The following is a 14,740-nucleotide window of genomic DNA, read 5'->3' on the forward strand; positions in this document are numbered from 1 at the left end:
TCAATCAAAGGCTAAGGTGTGGCAAATGGGAGTTTTCAAAGAAAAACTAAAAAAATGGTACAAACTTTGCTGAATAAAGCCATATGTTGGATAAGAACAAATCGAGTATCTGCCTAAAAAAGAAGAGGAAAACAATTTTTTTAGTGTTATTGTCGACCATGCAATGACAGAAATGGTTTCTAGAATTTCTGAGGAAGAGCTTTGAAAGTTAGAGAAAGCATCAAATATGTGGCTGGAGTATGTCATAAAAATATTGGTGAAAAACTATATATATACACGTACCATACCCTTATTAACACTACAGTGTGGAGGTTGATAAGACCAAGAGGACGTTGTTTAAGGATAGGAAGTGGATGCTGCTATGTTGAGTGTTACAGCCTGAAGTACTTGAAGTTAATGGGAGAACCAACTGAGCCAGCCTTGCCATTTCTAGAATAGCTCATGAAATCAAATAGTACTATATTCATTAGTGCCAAGCAGGCCTAGAATCAAGGTCTGGGAAACATCAGTTTCATGAAACATTGTTTATAAGCAAAACCTGTGAAGCCTTGACCTTGAAAATCCTTCAACCTCCTCAGCCCTGGTTATTAGGTCAGTAGTTTAAGCAGACTGTTGAGTCAAAATGTGTAACTGTATGGTGGTATCCAGGGTTTGTAATTAATTTTAAATTTATCATTGGAATAACAAAGACTAGTTTTTGAAAAGTACCTTTTTAAATTTGATTACATATTGGAAAAATAAATAATTATTAACACAAGGAAAAATTCCTTATTTAATGTTTCCAAAATTAACATTTAACTGTTGATTGAAGTTTGGTCATTCACATGAAATACATATATTGATCAGCTGTCTTTTTTCACAGGGGTCAGGTCACTTGAGCTATTCAACAAATATTTATGGGTCAAACAAGTGCGAACAATTGAAAGACGAGATCTAATTACAGTACATTAACGTAACTCTTGTCTGGTAAAAAGAATACTACAATACAGTGGTGGGTTTAATGAGTTTTAATTTTATCAAATTAATTATCCATAAAGTTTGTCACAGTCACAACTACTTGTTCTCTCAGCTTTGGTCACTGACTTGTGCTCTACGAAGTGTTATCAGTTCTTCACTACAAAATTTTGTGTTCATTGTCATTCCCTGTGCTCTGCTGGGGGTTTATTTCAGGTATACAGGCAGTCCCCGGGTTACGACGGTGTCGGCTTACGACGTTCCGAGGTTACGACGCTTGTCAATAGACGTTATTTCCAGGGTTACGACGCATGTTCCAGGGTTACAACGCCTACAACGCTCATCTGGGAGATGAAATATGACACCAAAAATGCAAAATAATCAACATTTGAAGGTTTTTTTGATGAAAAATGCCATAAGAATGCAGTTTGCATAGTTTTCAATGCACCCAAAGCATTAAAAGTAAGGTTTTCTTAGGATTTTTGACAATGTTCCGACTTACGACGATTTTTGGCTTACGACACGTCTCAAGAACGGAACCCCTTTCGTAACCCGGGGACCGCCTGTATATGTTTGTGCTTGTGGCGATGTCACTGCCTCCTGCTAAGCTAATGACAATTGTGTTGCTCTTGGTCTCAAAGTTTGTGATTCATGACTGCCTTGATATTGCACAAATAAGGTCAAGATGACCTTGAGGGACATCATGTACCTAAAGAACAAGGTTTGGTCATACATGCAAGAACCTGGAACCAAACCAGTAAGTTGTCATAGTTGTTGTTGTTGTTTTTTTTTTTTTTTTAGGGAAAAAAATCACTAAGTATAGTGTGCTGTTATGTGGTGGTTAAAATGTTTTGTTCATTAAAAGTCCTTTGTTTTTCTACAGCACAGTATTGCAAAGTTGTTACTGATGTGTTATCTGTTAGCTTTCATAATATTACACTAATTTTTCACAAATTGTACTATAATCAATAGAAATGTTAACCCATTTTTGGAGATTTGGCATTTTCTGCAGTATCATTTAAATTTTTAATATGCATACAAACAGATGCCTTGCATAATAAAGAGTATCCTTCAACGTAAGGTGGGAGCCGTTGAACTTGGTAACAGGAAAAGTTAACTGGTGGTAAACGGGGATGGGTGGGGGTGTACCCCCATCTTTCTCCTCCAACACTGGTCACTTTGGCTGTCTTAAAGCGCGGACGTGTGTCTCCGTATGGTTGTTAGACTATATAAGTAGCTTGCCTACTTGTTTCTAATTTATTTATACTGTATACTTTTTGTTTGGTTTTTGTGTCACTTAGGTTTTGTTTTTTTAAGCACTATGGGATATAAATTTAATAGTTTTGTTATAGCTGCAAGGCATTGCCAAGTTCAAGGTTTCTGAAGGCTGGCGCTTTGGTTTTAAACTTTGCTATGGAATTACTGTTTGAAAGACTCATGGCAAAGATTTGGATGCTTTAGAGGAAGATATTGCCAAGTTTCACAGGGAATTCTCAGGTTAGGTTGTACAAAATTGGGTTGTTTTACTGTTCTGCACATACTAATACCTTTCCTGATGAGTCAGGGAAGAAGTTGCCTAGTCAAAAGCTTGGCAAGTAATGTTTACCAGATGTGCAAATACCCACAGGCTAAAACTTTTTGGTAGAAAATAAGCTACCACTTTGCCTTTTTGGGGTAATGGCTAAGCTTCTTGTTATTTGATAACATTCTTTAAAGGCTTGGTAAAAATTTGATGAATATTTTTCGTTTCCTAAAATGCCTGTCCTTCCAGCAGTGGACCAGGGTATTATTGTGGCAGTGAAAAGGCTTTGCTGATGGAGGCTCCTGTAATAGATGGTGGTGTTCAGAGATAAGGAGAATGAGTTTGTATTGCTTACTTGAAGGTAACAGACTCTGTAGATTCTTCAGAACTACCATTCTCAAGTCAGTGACTGACAACTGGCTTGAGCTAAATTATTGCTCTTAACTTGAAGAATGGGTGGTATACTGTACATACCCCCTCATTTTGGGGACCACCTTGACGTGGTGAGGGGGCTCTCGAACCTCAGGAATCTCTTCCCAGGTTCGAACCCAAGAGTTCCCATATGACATTATATATTTCGAGTAAACTTAGTGGGACTTTTCCATTTTTGCAAAATTTTTAAAAGCAAATAAATGAGAAAAACATATCATGGCTTAACGTGGAGTTAAATCCGAAGCTAAATAGTGAGAACTGTGGTAGATCCATCATCTACCCGACAATGTTCGGACCTGTTTTTCAGGCGGAACTATTCTGTGGAGCTGGACCACGGATTCCAGGGGGCCCTGGTTCTTGGAATAGAACTCTCGGCATTCTATCCAGTTTGCCCATAATGTGATTAGGATGGAGGGGATTAATTGTATTAACATAATACTCTTAGTCTACAAGCCGTGTTCTGCTTTAACTTGGGCCATACTAATCATGTTATGCCATCCCCTTTTGGGGTAGGGTAGGGATTGCGGACATTTGGGAGTCCTTTCTCACTTGTGCCTTTGGCAGAAGATTTAACTTCGCGAAGGGCCAATGATATCTTTTTCAAGAATTTTTTTTTTTTGTTGTTTTTTTTTTTTTTTTTTTTGTTTTTTTTTTTTTTTTTTTTTTTTTTTTTTTTTTTTGTAAAAACTCAAAAATTTGTTTATGAACTGTGAATAAATGATTTGAGTACCCTGGGCCCCATGATGGAAAAACTACGGCACAGTTGATGACCATTGGCACGTCACTCCCGAATTTCCTAGGTACTGCCACAAGTAGTGAAAGTACTATAAAAGATACAAAGGAACACCCTGTTCCAAGTAAAGCAGCAGAGCCAGAAAACCAAATAGAGTGCATAAATAAAAAAAAAGAAACAAACAAAATAAATTGGTAAACTCCAATATCGTAACAATGGAACCATATATGATGAACAATAATTCTGAATTAGAGACAAATAATCCTCCCAGCAATACAGAAAAATATAAAAATCATAATAGACAAGCAACATACATAAAACAAGGACCAAAAAGAAACAAAAATTACCGACTTAATCCCACATGGTACATTTTGATGACCTCTTTGGACCAGATAATTGGTCAAGATTTCTAGTCTCAAAAGTTGACAACAAAATCTCAGCAGCGGATGCTAGAAAACAAATTACTTAACATATATCCAACACAAGACATGGAATGCAGACACATCAAGGACAATGAATGGCTTATCCAAGTAACCAATAAAAAGCAGTCCACTGCCTTTTTAAGTATAAACAGAAATAAATAAATAATAAAGGTAATAATTACAAGCCACGAAACATTGAATTATGTACAGGGTACAGTCATCCTACCCAATAGCGAGCAGGAGCTTCCTCAAAACAAAAAAAACCATTGCTAGACTCCCTAAAATTGAGATTATAAACAATATCCCACGATTTAGAAATATACTCTATTTCAAGTAGGAAAGATAAAAGTAAAAATATCAACATTGCCAAAATAAAATTTACAGGCCAAGACTTACCATTTAAAATAAAAATTCTTGGACAAAATAGAGAAGTTCGTCCTTTTGTTCCTAAACCATTACAATGTACACAGTGCTCAAGGTATGGACACACATACAAAAGATGCCGTAATAAGCTATATGTGCAGTCTGTGCATCAGATGACCATACCACTAATTGGAACTGTAATCAATCAAAATGTATTAATTGTGGACTAGCCCATCACGCAAAATCTAAGGAGTGTTCATTTTACCAATATACACAGAACTTCAGTTGTAATAAATAGGACAGGAATGTCAGTCATGGAAGCCAGACTTGAGCTAAAAGTAAGAGGCGTTAACAATCCATCCAAAACCCCCACCTTTTCTTTTCAAATGTGACTAAAAATCAAGACATCAAACCAGCACAATGACAAACAAGATAGTATAAACAGGGAAACTGGATTTCATACCAATAATACTGAAACACAAAATAAAAGTGATATTACAACAACCAATACCACCACTAAACATAGATGATTCAGTTATCCATGGAAAAGAACTTCCAATAGAAGGAAGAATTAAATAATGATGATAATCAAACTGGCAAAAAGAAAAGAATTCTAGACAAGAACCCCACCTAAGGGAAAAAAAGGTAAATATTGAAAATTACAATCAATCCAGAGAGACTCCAACTACACCAGGAGAACATTTTAAAAAAGATATTAAACTAACCTCATCACAAGTGGAAATACACAATTACCCTCAATCTCAATCAAACAGCCAACATCTGGACAGTAAAGATCACTCTTTACAAGTTCCATCAAAATAATACTAATGAAAATCATACCATTAAACCAAACCAAAATATAACTATCACCCCCAACCAACCATCCACAAGACCGAAATATCCCATTAACAACAACAAAAACAAATAACCCTCAAACCAACAGTCCTTATCACTACAGAAAAGGAACAATAGAATTACAAAACCAGAAATTTCTAAAGCTAGACCAAAAACTTCTGAACCAATAATTAACATTACCAAACATGCTTCATCTTGTGGTTGTAATGAATGCTTTGTAAGTACATATAACCAACTAACCTTACCAAGACAGAGGACACAGTACGAAATTGTATTGACAATTTTACCAAATTAAGGAGGTTGCCCTTTAACACACCAAACATGAGAACGAATTATGTTCTGAATCCTTAAAATACAAAAAGGAAATTATAAATAAAAAATAGACTTATTAATATTCAACTATGAAAAACAAACAACTGCAGAATCTAATAACCAACATACAAATACAACGATTAAAAAACCACAAAGAAATTCAAATGCATATAAAACTTACGAGGATAAATGTAAATCAGTCAATCAATTTACAGAATTTAACACCAATTCCTCCCAATAATGGAATATAAAATCATTCAATGGAATATAAATGGTCTCTTAACCCGACTACGTCTGGGTGAATTACAAAGAATCATACGAGACCACAACCCAATGTGCATATGTCTACAACATATAGGAAAGTAACCCTACAAATATCCAACACTATAAAAAATTGCCTGTTATTCACCAACTGACGTGGGAAAATTAGGCACAGCCATATACGTTCCATAATAGCATTAACATATGAACCTGTTGACATACCATCTATGCCATATCAAATAACATCAATTAAACTGTATATGCCTGATAAAAGTAAAATTACTATTTGTAATTTATATAACCAACCAAATTTCAATGCAAATTTCAGTGATTTTTCTGAACTTTTTAGCAAAAGTATACAGGAACCACTACTTATAGTAGGAGATTTTAATGCACATAATCCATTATGGGATATTAATAACCCCACTGACACATCCGGAATCAACATAGAGAATACTATAATGAAACACAACCTGTATTGTCTCAATGAAAGTGAAGTTCCTTCCAACATATTTTTCAAATACACACCTAACCTTTTCTTCAATTGACATTTCATTATGTTCAAATGATGTAGCGGAGAAATTTGAATGGAACGTCCTAGACGATTCATACACAAGTGACCATTTCCCAATCATTCTGAACTACTTAAGTAATGTCAAATATTGCCACTACAAGATATAATATCCAAAAAGCTAACTGGGATAAATATTTCCTTATACACACGAAACATACCACCATTCCCACATAATGAAGATCACAATACTACATGTGAATCCTTCTCAAACTTCATAATAAATGCTGCAGATAAAAGTATTCCAAAAACAAAAACACATTCCACAAAATCCCCTGTCCATAGGTGGAATCCAACATTAACAACATTAAGTAAAATAAAAACATATATGAGTCGCAATCTAAACAGACTCAAAACTCGCCTTAAATCACTCAACAAAAATGCCCTATAGTATAAACATATTAAAACAAAATAGTTATAACAAACATAACAATTAACCACATTAAACCACTATATAACAAATATTACAGCCAAATTTAGAAAAACGGTAATAAGCTGAAAAAATCGCATCATGGAGGAATATGTCTCAAACATATCTTCAAACACATCCACAAGGGATGTCTGGCAAAAGATAAGGAAAATCAATGGAAAACATATAAGACCTCCAAGAAGTGCAATACATTTAAATGGAAAAATATACCATGATACTTATGAAATATCAAACATAATTGGGAAACATTTTGAAAACATCAGTGCTTACTCCAGCCTAGATACACATTTTCAAAAGTATCAGAAAACAAAAGAAAATATAATACTCAATTTTGAAAAACTCTTGAAGACCTGGAATATAACTATATTTTTAACATGGATGAACTAGATAATGCCATCAACTCTTGTCATCCCTCTGCACCAGGATATGATAAAATATCATTTGAAATGATAGAAAAATTAAGCTACTATAGCTAAATCATATTTATTAAATTTTTTACAATAGTATCTGGCTAAAACGTGTCTTTCCTGATAAATGGAAACATGCCATAATTATTCCAATAAACAAACCAGGAAAGGATGCAAGTAATCCATCCAATTATAGACCGATATCTCTAACAAGTTGCCTATGCAAAATCTTAGAAAAAATGGTTAATGCACGATTAACGTATGTAATAACAAAGAATCCATTTTAACACCAACACAATCTGGTTCAATAGCTGGCAGATCAACCCTAGATCCCTTAACACATTTAGAAGATCATATCAAAAAAGGCTTTGAACAAAAGAAATTAACAGTAGCTATATTTTTTTGATATAGAAAAAGCATACGATACAACATGGAAACATAACATCATGCAAAAACAACTCCACTCCAAGGGACTAAGAGGCCACTTACCAATATTTTATTTAAGAACTTCTTAAACAAACAGACTTTCAAGTAAGAGTAGAAAATTCCTACTCAGTAACCTATAAACTGGAAGAAGGAATCCCTCAAGGTAGTGTCTTGAGCTGTACATTGTTTGCTTTAGCAATCAATGACATTACTATAAATTTACCAAGTGGTGTAAAAAAACAGTTTTTATATGTTGATGACTTTGTCATTTACTATACGAGTAGTAATCTGAGACATGCTCAGAGAGTTCTCAGTACTGCCATTTCAAATATATGTAGTTGGGCAAATTCGTTGGGATTTAAATTTTCAACTGATAAAACAAAAGCAATCGTCTTCTACAAAGACAAAAGGTGGATGAAGAACCAAACAATCAAACTGCATCTTTATAGCACTGAAATACAATTTTGTACAAAAAATCAAGTATCTAGGAGTAATACCCTGATCAAACATTTTAATTGGAAAGAGCAACATCAAATACATTAAAGCCAAGGGCATCAAAGCCTTGCCATATTAAAAAAGTTATCACACACTAATTGGGGAGCAAAGCGAGACATTTTATTAATGATATATAAGGCAACAGTCTTATCCATAATAGATTACTGCTGTCCAATATATTCATCCGCCTCAGAATCTGCATTAAAATCTCTCGATGCAGTGCACCATGAAGGCGTGCGATTGTGCACAGGAGCTTTCCGATCGTCCCCAACAAACTCACTTTTGGTGGAGGCAGGTATTTTGCCCTTAAAACATCACCGTAATTTAATAACAATACAAAGAGGTCTTTCAATGCAAGCGGGATCGTCTCCTGCAACTTACTGCTTCCAAAACTGTAATCAAGTAACAGCAGTTAATAGTACTAGCTCTTTCCCAAAAAAGAGCTAGATACATAATGAACATACATAATATGAATCCAATTTTTCACCACCAATGGAATTGCCACCACCATGGATTTTAAATAGAGTAAAGATATGTACCTCCCTGTCTTACCTACTCAAAAAACAAATGACAAGTACGGAATGTACCGCCAACATGCTTTGGAGCACATTAGAAGAAAAGGCGACAAATTTATGATATATACAGACGGCTCCAAAAATAATGTTGTGGAGTAGGAGCATCTGCATATTCGAAAAATAGAAAAATAGTTAAGTAAAAAAAGCCTACCTTCAAATATCATCAGTATTTACTGCTGAAGTCACAGCATTACAGATGGCTCTAGATATGATATGAGGCAAAAGCAAGTGTCTCTGTAATTTTCAGTGACTCACGTAGCGCTATAGATGCAATAGGACAGTATAAATCAGGAAACCAAATAGTACAGGAAATTCAAATAAAATTCATCAACTCCTCCAATCAGGAATTATCAATGGAAATATGTTGGATCCCAGCACACGTGGGAATAAAAGGAAATGAATATGCAGACTCTGCTGCCAAATTAGCCTGCACTATCCCTCCAACAATTTCATATGCCCCAGTGTCAGACTGGGTAAAATCAGTTAAAACATTAATTACCAGGATTGGAAAGAAGAATGGGCCTCGGTGCCAACAACAAACAAACTTAAAAATATAAAAACTGAAGTCTATGCATGGAGGACATCCTCACAGGAGGAAAGAGCAAAAGAGGGGTGATCCGCAAGGCTACGTATAGGACACCCACAAGAGGTTCTCACATGGTCACTTGATGTCAACACCACATGCTGACCCAGTGAAATGTAACAGATGTCAAACACCCATGACAGTACAGCATTTGCTTGTTGAGTGCCCCAATTGGACCCAGCAAAGATCTATTTATCTGCGGAGTTCAGAAATGAAAAATATTCTTGCGGAAAGCAGGGATTTTTCAATTAATAAAATCATAAATTTTTTAAATAGACGGGTTTCTCAAATAAAGTCTAAATTTTTTTTTTTTTTTTTTTTTTTTCAGGATTGATCCCTGAGAACCAGCCCGAGAAGAGTCTACTCGAGACTCAGAGGTCTGGAAAACTAACACCTATTAATAATAATAATAATACTGTACATACTCTAGAGAGGAGGTTGTCAGTTATCTAGGGTTCTAAGTTACCGATTCTAATAATGGACAAGGAAAGTCAGAGGGCCCACTCAGGACATCATCAACTGTCAAGCTGAAGTTCAACACATTGCAAGACACAGCTTATATCCCGCATCAAATTGGCTAACCATCATAGTTGTGACAGAATGGTTAGTTGATAACTTGATTGGGTCTAGTCATAATACATGGATCAGCATCATCAGACATCATTAGCAGTTTAAGGATTTTTTCAGTGCTACCTTTACACCTTAACCCTACCACATCTAAGTCTATCAAGACATCTGCATAAACGACATTGTTTGTTCAATGGGGACCCATAACCCAATTCTCTCATTCTGGAGTCTGATACCTTAATGGCATAATTCCTGCAACTCTTCCAGCATCTTTGGGCAGCAACTGAAGTCACTTGCAGGCACTGGAGGTGTAATGCCTCCCGAGTACTACTACGCAGTCACATGGGATTCTGTCTTCAAATATGCACACCAGAATGGTCACTTTTCTTTCTTCGGGTGTTGTACTGAAAGTTTTGAGAGGGGTAGGTGTGAACATTGTAGAGTACTTTTGCATACATGAATGGTTTTTGTACTGTAGTAGCTTTTCATTCAATATTACAGGGCAAGTTGTACACAGTGTACAGCACATATGATTGGCTAATGGTATTACTAAACTGTATGTGCTGTACTGTAAATGGACAACCATACCTATGATAAATATAAAATACAGTTTAGTGAACATGAGGTGCACTACCATTGCATTATGTACTGTGATCACTGTCAGTCAAATTACGAGAAATCTAGTTATTTGTATTTCTTTTAACACTTTGCGCGCACACATATTGTAGTACCTTTGGATTTCTTGTATTTGATAATAGTATAGCTTGCAGGTGGAGACTGGATATACTGAAACTGACAAGCCATGCAAGTCAAGGCCCAACTTGATGTTCCTTTACTTTGTGCCATAAGCTAGAGCTTATGCAGATGAAGACAGCATTTCTGGAGACCTAATGGATGGCCATGCCTCAGACAGGCCCCACGGCTGTGTCTTTTTTGGTGTTTTCTTGATAACCAACTTCCACAATTGGACCTCTTTCCCTGAGTGTGTGCTGTCACAAGGTCTTCTGCAGGTGCTCTTCATAGTATGAAGATCGAAGCCACCACTTCTGTGATGATGATAGACTTGTGGCCTCTCGTGTGATTGGGACTGTTCCCTTCGTATAAGAGGACCGCTTCCCTTGAAGCAGCACTTTACACAGCAGTGTGAATACAACCAGTCACCAGGACGTGCACGGATGTAGTCTTTATTTCCACAGATTGTCTGTGGTCTTCATCTGAAAAGTCTTTGGGTCGTCTTGAAAATATATACAGTGCGGTCCCCGCTACGACGTTCCGGCTTACGACGTTCCGAGGTTACGACGCTTTTTCTTCAAATATTCAATGGAAATTCTGTCCTGGGTTACGACGCTTGTTCCGAGGTTACGACGCTGACGCTTCCGACGCTCCGAGTTAACGACGCTTTTAAAAAACGCATGCTATGATAACAATCCTTTATAGTTTAGCACAGTACATAATAAAAATATGTTTTGGTTACATTACAACAAAAATTTGAGGTTATGATGATTTTTGACACTTTTTTTTTTCGTATTTTTTGAATTTTTTTACTGACGCCGCATATGCGGAACTAGTTTGCGGGAAACGACTGAACTACACTATAACTTGGGATATGCGCAGTTTAAAACAGTCAAAAGCGCAAATATAATGAAATCATTGCTTGTTTCCAGTACATAATTAAAAAAACTAAGTTTCTGGTTAGATTACAACACAAATTCCAAGGTTACGACGTTTTGTTATGCTTTTTAACGTAGACCTCATATGCAGAACTAGTTTTTGAGCGGAGGTGCATAAATTAATTTACGCTATTAAACTGTATGGTAAATTGATTCCGAACAACGACCTCGGACGGTCGGAGGACGCCAAGCGTAACAATACGAAAGAAGGACGCCACTTCAATCGCGTGCCTGCCTGCATTCCACTAGGTTGTGTGCTGAGACGTTGCTGAAATTCCTTGCCATTTTCGCTAATTTACAATGGCTCCTAAACGCCAAAGTACTTCCTCCGATGATAGTTCATCCAAGAAGAGGAAGGTCATCACGATGGAGGTCAAATATGACGTGATAAAGCGTTCGGAGAAGGGAGAAACTAACACCGAAATAGGCCGTTCTTTAGGCTTGAGCAGGACCACGGTGGTAACCATTGTGAAGGATAAGGGGGGAACGTATTCTGAAGCACGTAAGTGGATGCTGCACCGATGAAGTCAACGGTGATAAACGAGAAGCAACGTAGCCAGAGCATTGTTGAAATGGAGAAATTGCTCATGATCTGGCTGGAGGACCAGAACCAGCGGACGTGTTCCGGTGAGCTTAAGTGTGATCCAGGAGAAGGCTAGAGCGCTGCATGAGGCAGTAGTGAAAAAGTTTGGCGAAGGCAGTGCTGGTGGGTGAATTTTCCGCGAGTAGAGGTTGGTTTAACCGTTTTAAGGCTCGTGCAAATTTGCATAATGTGAAGCTGCAAGGTGAAGCTGCTAGTGCTGATAGCGAAGCAGCAGAAAGTTTTCCAGGTGGTTTGGCTGAGATAATTAAGGATGGGGGTGGTTTTACACGGCTGACCAAGTCTTTAAGGTGGATGGAGACTGGATTATTTTGGAAAAGAATGCAAATCGAACGTACCTTTCCAAGGAGGAGAAGTCAGCACCTGGCCATAAAGCTGGAAAGGAGCGACTGACTTTGCTGTTTTGGGGGCCCCCATGCAAGTGGTGATTGAAACTGAAGCCCTTGCTGGTGTATTTGGCGAGAATCCCAGGGCTTTCAAGGGCATTTTTCAAGAGTCAACTCCCTGTGATTTGGAAATCTAACAAGAAGGCGTGGTTACCTTAATGGTCTTCGAAGATGGTTTCAATGACCATTTCGTGCCAGCAGTGGAGCGGTATTTGACTTCGAAGGGTCTGCCTTTTAAGCCCACTCTTAGTCCTGGACAATGCCCACTGGTCACCTTCAAATTTGAGCGACATGCATCCTAATGTGAAGGTGGTGTACTCCCACCCAATACCACATCGCTGATACAGCCAATGGACCAGGGAGTAATAGCAAATTTCAAGGCTTACTACCTTAGAAGGACCATACGTGTTGCTTTGAGGGCCATAGAAGCTAACAAGGAGTTGACACTGAAGCAATTCTGGAAGGGCTACAACATTGCAGATGCAGTGAAGAACATTGCAAGTGCTTGGGACGAGGTGAAGACGACCACTTTAAATGGGGCCTGGAGGAAACTGTGTCCACAGTTTGTGCACAGTTTTGAAGGCTTTGACCAGGCAGAAGACGTCGAGACTGTGACGAGGAAGATCGTAGGGCTAAGCAAGAGGCTGCAACTAGATCTTGAACCTGATGATGTAACAGAGCTGCTGGCTTCCCATGGAGAGGAATTGTCTGCAGAGGAACTTACTAGAACTTGAACAACAAATGATTGAGGAAGAGGAGGCGGCACCAGAGCCAAAACCCAGGTCATTAAACTGTGAAAGGCTTGTCAGAGGGTTTTACTCATCTGGAGAGAGCCTTGGCTTCTTTTGAGGCAGAAGACCCTAACGTTTCTAGGTTTGACAAAAATCAAGAGAGGAATCATGGATTTGGTGACTTTCTACAAGGAGACCCTGAAGGAGAAGCAGACGAAGAGAAGTGTGCAGTCCAGGCTTGACACTTTCTTTCACAAGTCTCCAGTACCACCACCTCCCACTCCTAGTCCTGTAAGGAATTCTGAACTGTTTATAATTTATGTGTTTACATAGTGTACATATTAAAATGTAAAAGTTTAATTTTTTAATGTAACAACTACTAAATGTAAGAGTAAATTGTAACTCATTAATTTTCATTTCATTTGTAATTTTATTGCAGAAGTGGTGACAGTTCCAGATCCCCCTGTACTACCTGTGACAGTTCCAGATCTCCCTGTACTACCTGTGACAGTTCCAGATCTCCCTGTACTACCTGTGACAGTTTCCAGATCCCCTGTACCTGGACCCTCTGTATCAGCCCGCCCACCTGCCACGTGTACAATCAGGTAAGCAATTCATTTTCTCATTTTCATGTTGGAAATTGTTTACACCCTACATACATACGTACACTAACTTACATAGTGGTACAATGTGTTGATGTTGCATAACCTTATTATTATTTTTTTTTTCCATTTCAGACCCCTTTGATAGTGACAGTGACCCAGATGACCCTGAGCCTTTCCATGGTTTTGATGCCTCGCCCTATACATCAGGTAAGGAATCCTTAACAAAATTTGTATAAAATGTTTTATAAATTGCTAATAGAAATTTTATTAAAAAGTGTAAACATAGCTACAATTACATCCACCTTATAATATGTACCTATCATTCTTTCCAGATGTAGATGTTCCCTCATCAGTTGATACAAGTATCACCTCCCCAGAGCCCAAATCAGTTGATACGAGTAGTATCACCTCTCCCATTCCTTCAGGTAAAAGAATTCTTCATTTTTTATATTGAACATACGTATTACACACTACATATGTCAAACAGTAATAACATGTGCAGTAGTTACAGTAGTAGTAACTATCATTTTATATATTTTTTATCATTCCAGACTCCCAAGCACCTGCCCATCCCACTCCATAGCCAGCCACCCACTCTCATGTACCATATGACCATCCCAGTAAGCAAGCCAACCACTAGAATTTGGTAAGGACAGTTTTTTTATTAATGTTTTAATATTACATATGTAATAACCATGTTATGTATGTAACATACCATACTATAATCATATGTACTATTACATTATCATTCCAGACTGGCATGCACCTGTGGACTTACATAAACCAGACCTATACATAGCCTAACATCTTCATTTTGCTGGAGGTAAGGAATTCTCAGT

At 37.4% G+C, this 14,740-nt stretch overlaps 1 long non-coding RNA gene across 1 annotated transcript; it reads left to right on the forward strand.

Moving 5' to 3' along the window:
- Positions 1-14,029: 14,029 nt before the first annotated feature.
- Positions 14,030-14,487, forward strand: LOC135195404 (uncharacterized). The gene is made up of 3 exons (XR_010310107.1): positions 14,030-14,108; positions 14,234-14,326; positions 14,453-14,487. It is a non-coding gene; the product is annotated as an uncharacterized LOC135195404 (long non-coding RNA).
- Positions 14,488-14,740: the final 253 nt, after the last annotated feature.

Source organism: Macrobrachium nipponense, chromosome 16 (assembly GCF_015104395.2).
Source record: "Macrobrachium nipponense isolate FS-2020 chromosome 16, ASM1510439v2, whole genome shotgun sequence".
Taxonomy (NCBI): Eukaryota; Metazoa; Arthropoda; class Malacostraca; order Decapoda; family Palaemonidae; genus Macrobrachium; species Macrobrachium nipponense.